At 39.4% G+C, this 10,430-nt stretch overlaps 1 pseudogene across 1 annotated transcript; it reads right to left on the minus strand.

Annotated features, from left to right (window-relative positions):
* Positions 1–6,827: 6,827 nt before the first annotated feature.
* Positions 6,828–9,956, minus strand: LOC309865771 (RNA-binding protein 12 pseudogene; annotated as a pseudogene). Its single transcript has one exon. The product of its transcript is annotated as an RNA-binding protein 12 pseudogene (transcript).
* Between the last annotated feature and the right edge of the window lie 474 nt (positions 9,957–10,430).

Raw genomic sequence — 10,430 nt, forward strand, 5'->3', positions numbered from 1 at the left:
CCAGAGGTTGCAACATGAAAGTTGCTGTGCTTTTGACAGACTAGGCATTTCTTCTGAAAGTTTCCTCTTGCACAGAAAGCAGCGTGAACCTCAGTAGTGCTCTTCTGTCTCTGCTCACTTGATTACCACAGTTCATGGGCTCTGCATTTAAGGCTTCATTGGGTTTAGAGAGGGTTCATATTTTTCTTCTCTTTATGTGTGAGGTACAAAATAGTAATTATTTTAATTCCATGTAGTGAGTAGGTAAAAAAGAACATGTTGGACAAAAATGAGAAATTCAAATGATTAAGATACATAAAAAGATTCCAAAGTGGTAAACATTGTGACCGTGATCCCCCACGGGGACCTGAAATCCCGTGGGAGGGGAAGAAAGGCAGAGAAGAGACTCAGTGGGGACAGCCTGGTCAGTAACTTCAGAAATTGTGCCCACTGCTCCAAAAACGAGTGTTCCATACACCAGTTTCACAGAACTGAGATGGGAATGGAATTTCTCTCCCCCCACCCTGCCTGCCTCCACAGATTTGGGTGTGCCTTCTTGACAGTTTAGTCTGCCGGAGACAAATGATGCTGCCTTCCCTCTCTTGCCTCATTAGCTGGAAGGAAAAGTATTTAGCAGTGTATCATGGTTTCATTTAAGTGTGGTTTATGCAAAGCTTTATGTCATCATCCTTACCCTTCAACCACAATCCTGGTCTAATAACTACTTCCCACACCCAGACAGCTCCTCCCTTCCTACAACCATCAAATGTGTTACTAGTTTCTCTGACGTTTTCAATGTAAATTTGAGGTAATAACATAGACTTCAGTTGATCCTCCAAAAAGTTTTATTAAGTAAAGTTATCCAAGGAGTGTAGGTTAATACTTCCCATTGTGAAGACAATTTTCAGTTAAGCACTACATTTTACAGGACACTTTCTAGGCATGTGTATCCAACATATTTGTAACTATGTTGCAAAACTTTCCAAACACAATAGGGAAACCCATTACAATAAGAAGAATGAGAAATTGTTGGTATGTTAGTGAGAGTGCATTCAGCTTTGGGCAAACAGTCTCAGGGCCACTGTCTCAACATCTGAGAGCCTGGGCTTGAAGGCTGAGGACTTCATTAACATGGGGCTGGGCTGGTAGGGCTCACACTTGAGCAGAGATGGGAACCATGCTGGCTGCCAGCTCGGGGTCTAGGCAGTAAATGTCCCCTCCTGGAGGCCAGCATATGAGTATGTGCTGACCATCAATAAGGACACGAGTATGTTTTCCAGACCAGTGAGTCCTTCAGGGCCTGGGCTAAATTCACCAGCACCCTCCTCTCCCTTCTCCCCCTTACCATTTACCCAATGGTAAATCTGATACATCAGCCCTAATTTGCTTTGTGTTATACAATTTTGTAAACATGAAAGCTGATCATTTGAGCCACTTTTTTTTTTTTTTTTTACATTACTACTGAGTCAAGAGCAATGTGGTAATTGAAGTATAAGAATAAGATTTTGTATTGTTGGGCAAATTTATCAGTGACAAATACTGTGTCTCACTACCCATTTATACTCCTGTTCTTTTCTGGTGCTGAATAAAGATACATGACGTTACGGAGTTATAACAAGATTGGTATCACGAGGGCTCACTTTTAGCTGTCCTGCATTTTCTCTTACAGTTTGTTACAGCTTTCTCACTCTCACTCGGGCATCATCTAGTAAATTTGTAAAATCTGTATTTTTTTTTCCAGTAGATTTCCTTATACATAAATTTAAATGTAAGACTAGGAATCCTTTCTGACACTTGGACGCCAAAAAGAAGCATCTCTCTATTCCCTTGTTTACTCAATAGGTCTATCAACTAGACAGCATGCTCACCCTAGCAGAGGATAAGTTCCTCTCCTAATTATCTCAGTTATTGAAGGCTCCTTACTATGGGAGTTCTTACTATATCACATGGGGGAAATGAAGGACATACCCGAGTCCTCAGGGTTGCTTTGTTTTGGGGAAACCAGCTGCACTGTGTTGAGTAATTCAGTGAGAGGCACTGTTCTCTTTTCCCACTCTGAACATTTTGATCTGAACATCTCTATCACAGCAACTCTCTGTGCATATCTGGTAAATGGTTAAGAGATTCTGAGAATCTTTTCTAAAAACTTTTTCTATGAGAGAATTTATTTATTTCATATTGCTATTTCTTCTTGATTTAATTTTGGTAGTTTGTGTCTTTTTGAGAATTAGTCTAGTTCACCTGTTATCTGATTTATCTTACTACCACACTTTTAAAAAATTGATGTATAATTGACATATAACATTATCTTAGTTTCAGGTGTACAGCATAATGATTCAATATTTGTATATTTTACAAAATTATAACCATAAGTTTAGTAACATCAGTCACCATACATAATTATAACTTTTTTTTCTTTTCATGAAAACTTCAAAATTTTTACTTCTTTAACTTTCAAATATGTAATACTGTATTATGAACTATAGGCAGCATTCCATACATTACAACCTTTTTATTAAATTTTTTTTATAACTGGAAGTTAGTAACTTTGTCCTCCATAAACCATTTTACCCATCCTCTACCCTCTTCCTATGGGAATGATCAATCTGTTCTCTGTGATATGAGCTTGCCTTTTTTTGTTTGTTTTGTTTTTACCTTCCACCTATAACTGAGATCACATGGTATTTGTCTTTCCCTGTCTAATTTCAATCAGCATAGTACTCTGAAGTTCTATCCATGTTGTCATAAATGGCAATGTGTCCTTTTTTATGGCTGAGTAATATTCTGTTGTGCATATATACCACATTTTCTTTATCCATTTGTCTGTTGAAGGACATTTATGTTGTTTATATATCCTGGCTTTTGTGAATAGTGTTGTAATGAACACGAGTGTGCAAACATCTTTTCAAGATACTGATTTCAATTACTTTAGATATATACCCGAGACTGGAATTGCTGAATGATATAATAGTTCAGTTTTTAATTTTTTAAGGAACCACCATATTGTTTTCCATAATGGTTCTATCATTTTGCCTTCCAACCAATAGTGTACAAGAGTTCCTTATATTCCACATCCTCACCAACATTTATCTCTGGTCTTTTTAATGACAGCCATTTTTTTTAAGATTTTATTTATTTGACAGACAGAGATCACAAGTAGTCAGAGAGGCAGACAGAGAGAGAGAGGGGGAAACAGGATCCCACTGAGCAGAGGGCCAGATGTGGGGCTTGATCCCCCTGAGATCATAAGCTGAGCTGAAGGCAGAGGCCCAACCCACTGAGCCACCCAGGTGTCCTGATGACAGCCATTCTAACAGGTGTGAGGTGATATTTCATTGTAGTTTTGATTTGCATCTTGCTGATGATTAGTGTTGAGCAGCTTTTTATATTCCTATTAGTCATTTGTATGTCTTCTTTGGAAAAATGTTTTCAGGTTCTATGTACATTTTAAAAAGGGCTTATTTGAGTTTTTCCCCCTGCTATTGAGTTGTATGAGTTCTTTATATGTTTCTGTATTAACACCTTATCAGGTATTTGCTTTGTGAATATTTTTTTTCCATTTTGTAGGTTGACTTTTCAGTGTATTGATGGTTTCCTTTGTTGTGTAGAAGCTCTTCAGTTTAATGTAGTCCCAAATGCTTATTTTAGTGTTTATTTCCTGTGTATTTGATGTTTCATCCAAGAAATCATTGCCAACGTCAATGTCAAAGATGTGTTTTACTAAGTTTTCTTCTAGGAGCTTTACGGTTTCAAGAATTACATTTAAGTCTATGATACATTTTGGGTTTACTTATGTGAGTGGTGTAGGTTAGGGACCAGTTTCACTCTTTGCATGTGGATACCAGTTTTCTCAAGACCATTAATTGAAGAGACTGTCTTTTCCTCATTGTGTGGTCTTCACACCCTTGTCAAAATTAGTTTACTATCTATGTGTGGGTTTATGCCTGGGCTCTCTATTCTGTTTCATCTATCTATATGCCTATTTTTATGACAATATCCTGCTGCTTTTATTACTACGGCTTTGTAATATAGCTTGAAATAAGTGAAAGTGATGCCTTCAGCTTTGTTCTATCTCAGAATTGCCTTGGCTATTTGGAGTCTTTTGTGTTTCCATACCTATTTTAGGATTATTTTTTTTTTCTATTTTTGTGAAAATACCATTGGAATTTTGATTGAGATTACATTGAATCTGGAGATCACTTTGGGTATTATGGATATTTTTTTAAAAATTATTTATTTATTTATTTGACAGGCAGAGATCACAAGTAGGCAGAGAGGCAGGCAGAGAGAGAGAGAGGAGGAAGCAGGCTCCCTGCTGAGCAGAAAGTCCAATGCAGGGCTCAATCCCAGGATCCTGGGATCATGACCTGAGCGGAAGGCAGAGGCTTTAACCCATTGAGCCACCCAGGAGCCCCTATTATGGCTATTTTAATGATATTAATTATTCTAATCCAAGAATATGGGATATCTTTCTATTTACCTGTGTCTTCCTCAATCTCTTTCATTGGTGTCTCATCATTTCTAGAGTACATTCTTTAAATTTCTTGGTTAAATTTATTTCTATGTATTTTATTGTTTTTGATACTTTATAAATGGGATTTTTTTTCTATTTCTGTTTCAGGTAGTTCCTTATTAGTGTATAGAAGTTGCAGCTGATATACACTAATTTTGTATCCTGCAAATTTACTGAATTCATTTCTTAGTTCTAACAGTATTTGGTAGGGTCTTTAGGATTTTCTATTTTTTAAAAGTTTAATTGATTAATTAATTAATTGACTAATTGCTCTGACTGGGACTTCCAGTATTAGTTTAAATGAAACAGTAAGAATGGGCATCCTTTTCTTGTTCCTGATCTTAAAGGAATATCTTATTTATTTATTTATTTATTTGTTTATTTTGAGGAAAATCTTTTAACTTTTCACCATTGAGTATGATGCTAACTGTGGGCTTGTGGGCTTGTAAAATATGGCCTTAATTATATTGAGGAACATTCCTTTTATACCCCATCTGTTGAGAATTTTTATCATGAAAGGATGTTGAATTTTGTCAAATGATTTTTGTGGATCTGCTGAATCCATTATATAATTTATATTCTTCATTCTGTTAGTGTTGTGTATCCCATTGAACTATCTTTGCATTCCATGTTGAATCCCACTTGATCATGGTGTGTGATTCTTTTAATGCGTTCTTGAATTCACCTTGTTAGTATTTTGTTTAGGATTTTTGCATCTATGTTTGTCAGGGATATTGGCCTGTAATTTTCTTTTCCTTGAAGGGTCATTGCCTGACTTTAGGGTCAGGGGAATGCTGGCATTGTAAAATGCATTTGGAAGTGTTCCTTCCTCTTCAATTGTTTGGAGGAGTTTGAGAAGGATTGTTACTAATTCTTATTTAAATGTTTGGTAGAATTCACCTTGAAAGTCATCTAATCCTGGCATTTTGTTTGTTGGGAGATTATTAGTACTGATACAAATTCCTTCCTTCCTATTGGTTCTGCTCAGGTTTTCTATTTCTTCATGACTTAGTATTGTTAAGTTATGTGTTCCTAAGAATTTATCCATTTCTTCTAAAATATCTAATTTTTCAGCATATAATTGTTCATAGTAGTCTTTAATGATCCCATTTATTTCTGTGGTATCAGTTGTAATTTCTCATATTCCATTTATAATTATATTAATTTGAATCATCTCTCTCTTTTTCTTTATTAGTTTAGCTTAATGTTTGCATATTAAGTATGTTTTCAAAAAACCAACTTTTAAAGAGATGTCTTGGTTGCTTTAAAGGTTGGGTGTCTGACTTTTGATTGTGGCTCTGGTCAGGCTCTGCACTGGGCCAGGATCCTGCCTGGTGTATTCTTTCCCTTTCCCTCTGCTCTTTCTGACTTTCTTGTGGCCTGTTTCCCTCTCTCTCACTCTCTCCCAAAACAAAACAAAACAAAACAAAAAAACCTCAAAACAATACCAAAAAATAGTAACTTTAGTTTCACTGACTTTTTTTCTGCTACTTATAATTCTAGTTTTGTTATGAAGAATGAAAATCAGGATCAAACTCAGACTGATGTCTGGGAGTTTCTCATATGTGATATGATGCTTTTGTGTATTCATGATGCATTAAACTCATGACACTTTAATATGTATAATCAAACACTGATCTTTTAAAATTGTCTTTCTGGTCTCTATGTCATGTAAGTCTGCTCTGATCTTTATTATTTCATTCCTTCTGCTAACTCTGGGTTTAGTTTTTTCTTCTATTTCTAGTTCCTTGAGGTGTAATGTTATTTTTTTAGGTATTTATTTTTTTGAAAGACAGAGATCACAAGTAGGCAGAGAGGCAGGCAGAGAGAGGAAAGGAAGCAGGCTCCCTGCCGAGCAGAGAGCCTGATGCGGGGCTTGATTCCAGGAACATGGGATCATGACCTAAGCCGAAGTCAGAAGCTTAACCCACTGAGCCACCAAAGTGCCCCTAGGTCTTTCTTTCTTTTTTTTTTTTTCTGTATACAGAGATTTTATTCAATTTTAAAAGAAAATGAGGACTTTAGACAAAGCTTTGACCCTATAACAAAGCAAATCTGTCCAGCTTTAAACCAAATTCCAAGAGTAGCCAACTTCTATTTTTCAGCAGCTGGCAAGAGCACCCTTAATGAGCTCTATTGACATTTCTATTTTCTTCATCCCATATGGTATAAAACAAAACCAATCTAAACTCCTTGATAATCTTTATGTGGTCATTTGTGTTTTACAAATGGTTTCTCTAATGGTACACCAAAATCATTTTGTGTTCTCTCCAGACAGCTTTACTGTAACATACAGCAATATTAATCCTGGTAGTGAGTCTTCTGTAAACAGTCAACCAATGCTCTATGTTACAGAAACCAATTTATATGCATTGAAATAATCCACAGGTTCTAACCTGGAAATACTAGGAAAACAATCTGGATGCATTAATCACAGCACTATGAAGATCTACCCTATAAAGAATTTATGTGAACAGCTACCCTAAGACAAGTTTTACTTTACTTGAACCTATAAGTCTGTCATTTAAGTCAATGACAGCAGCTGTGGCTTCATCCCGAGATTCGAAGGCCACCATGGCTTCGCCTGTGGGCATACCTTTTTCATTGTATTTTAAACACACTGAGCCTGGGATCACTTGATAGCCATAAAAGAAATCTAAAATCTCATCAATAGACACAGTGAAGGGCATATTCTGCACTTTAATTACTGTTGGTCCTGGTTTTCCAGAACTAGATCCAAAGCCAGGGGGACCACCAATGTGAATTGGGCCAGGGCCAGGGCCAGGCCCAGGCCCAAAGGCTGGTGGCCCACTCAAATGCCCAGGGGCACTTCCAAGACCAGGAGGGCCACTTCCAAAGCCCGGGGGGCCACCTAAACTACCAGGGCCATTTCCAAATTTCTGAGGGCCTCCTCCAAATCCTGGCCCACTTAAATTATTTGGTCCACCTCCAAACCCTGGAACATCCAGTCCTAGACCAGGCAAACCACTATTTCCAACTGAAGGCATAGCAGGCCTAGCATCACCAAAGGCTCCTCCTAATCCTGGAGGAGGGAGTGGTGGCCCAAAGGCATTGGACCCACCAAAATTACCAGGAAAGTTAAATGGAGGCCCATTGTTGGCCTCCTTAGATCCTACAGTCAGGAAGGCATGCTCTTCACCTCCTGCACCAGGCATTCCTGCACCAGGCACTCCTGCACCGGGCACTCCTGCACTGGGCATGCCGGCGCCAGGCACGCCTGCGCTGGGCACACCTGCACCAGGCATTCCTGCACTGGGCATTCCCGCACTGAGCATTCCCGTACTGGGCATTCCCACACTGGGCATTCCTGGAACTGTAGGATTACCTGGCACAGGCATCTTTAACCCTTTTTTTCCTTGGGCAGGGGGATTTTTTCAATCTCTATCATATATTCTAGAGTAACTACATGAACAAAAGCGTCTCTCCCATTAAGTTTTTTACGGTGTAAGCGTTCAAGACTTACGTGCATCATCTTCATTTTTAAACTGAACCAATGCCTGTCCTAGACCTTGCCCATTGTTATCAACAAGAACATGTACAGCATTTTCATCCACTGGGATTCCTTCTAGGAACTGAAGAACATCCATCTTGGTAATGCTGAATGGAATATTTGTTATGTGAGCACAGACTTTGGCAGAGCTGACATCCCCCTCCGGATTTAACATCATTTCCCTCTGGTCATAGCTGAAGTTCTGAAGTCTTTTACGAATCATATCTATCTTTTCTAGCATACCTTTCTTAATAATTGGATGAACTTGAATAAAGCAATTGCCCATGTATTGTTTATGACGACACAGAGAAGCCTTATAGTCAGCCTCATTCCTGAATTCTACGAAGCCAGCAGCTGGCTGGCTGGGTCCATAAGCAATATAAATACTATCTTCCACAATATCCAACTTTTTAAAAAAATCAATGACATGTTTGTTTTCTGCTTCAAATGGCAGCCCTTTCAAGTAAACACAAAAACCAGCCTCATGTGGTGATCTTGACCTTGACCTTTTCTGCCCACTGGGTGATTTTGACCTGGGAAGTGTCTGAGGAGGGGGATGGGTTTGTCCAGAAGGTCCTATACTTTGCTTAAAAGTGATCTGGCCTCTAGCAGCTACACTGTCTCTCTGTGGCAGGACTAATTTCCACATAGCATTGAATCATCAGCATTCTGTTTCGTTTCAAAGCTTCAAATGTATCTTGAGGGGAGAGAAACTTAACCAATCCATTCCCATTATTTCGACCTACATGATCTTTCAACAAATGCACTGCATCAACACGGAGCCCATGGAAAAAATCTCTGACATCATTTTCCATTGCAGAAAAGGGCATTCCATGCACACTGACATATAGATCATTGGGGTTGATGGGAAGTGGTTTTACACTGCTTTGAGAGTTCATCTGGATAGGGTTAACAGGATTCAGTGGACCCAGAAACACAGGGTTCAGGTTATTGTTCAGATTCGTAGGTGCTCCAGAGCCATTCATTCCAGCAGGCAGAGGTGCCACAGGTGGCAGGTTCAAGGGTGGCATGCCAGACATGGGTAGCAGTGGGGTCATGGGTGGCACAGAAGGGACTGGGGGAATTGGGGACACAGGAGGCACCGGAGGCAATGTAGGTACTGGAGGAGGAACTGGTATTGGGGGAATGGACGGCATTGGTGGCAAAGATGGCATTGCTGGGATTGGAGGAATTGGTGGTGGTGGGACTGTGTTCATTGGAGACGCTGTGCTCGGAATGGTTGAGCTAAACGTTGGGCTCCCAAAAGAAGCCCCCATATTTGGAGGAGCCCATCCTATGCTGGCTGTGGAAAATGTCTGTATATTTTTGTTGCTTTCATGAACAGACGTGGCAGCAGTAACTACACTGGGTGAAGGATTATTAAAGTTAGGTACTGTTGTAGGCAAGTTTACCCTGCCACTCATTCCTGAGCTAGGTGGCGGTCCTGATCTACTAGCATTTGCTGGTGGTATATCTAAGTTGGCAGTTTCAAAACGCCTACGACTCAGTTCAATCATATTCTGCATTTCCATTTTACTACTCAACAAAAGTGTTACTTTTGACCCTTTAATTGTACCACCTGTACGCATCATACCAAGCCTTGCATCTTCATCAGTGGCAAAAATGATGAAAACCTCACCCAGTTCACCCCCTACAATATGCACGCCCCCATCAGGGATGGTCAATCCAGAGAAGAAGTGGCGAATGTCCATGGTCTCCGCCACAATTGGGAGACCTTGCAAACGGATGACCACAGCCATGCTGCGCTGAAACCACACACACCTGATAAAAAAAGAGATGTATTTTCTTAACAAGAAGTAGAGGCCAAGTCAATCCTGTGGGCAACCAATTAAAACCAACTTTTAGATGGGGAGAGCTGCGCGGCACCTGAACCCAGACCCGAGTTACCCCCCGCGCGAGTGCCTCCCCCCCGCGGCCGACAGCCCCAGCACCAACGGCTTCCCGGAGCCCACTGCAGCCACCACCTCTTTCGCCGCTTCACAAAAATCTAGGTCTTTCTTTTTAATGTAGACTTTTATTACTATAAACTTCCCTCTTAGAACTGCTTTTGTTTCATTCCGTAGATTTTGGTATGTTGTGTTACCATTTTTGTTTGTTTCAAGATACATTTTGATTTCTTCTTTGCCCTGTTTATTGTTAAGAAGTGTGTTATTTAATTTCCACATATTTGTGAACTTTTCAGCTTTTCCTCTGGTTACTGATTTCTAGTTTCATATCACTGTGGTCAGAGAAGATACTTGATATCATTTCAGTTCAATCTTCTTAAATATTTTAAGACTTATTTGGTGACCTAACATGATTTATCCTGGAAAATGTTCCTGTGCACTTGGAAAGATGTGTATTCTGCTACTTTTGAATGGAGTGTTATGTATATATCTCTTAGGTCCATTTGGTGTAAAGTGTCAT

Source organism: Mustela nivalis, assembly GCF_964662115.1.
Source record: "Mustela nivalis genome assembly, chromosome: 5".
Lineage (NCBI taxonomy): Eukaryota > Metazoa > Chordata > Mammalia > Carnivora > Mustelidae > Mustela > Mustela nivalis.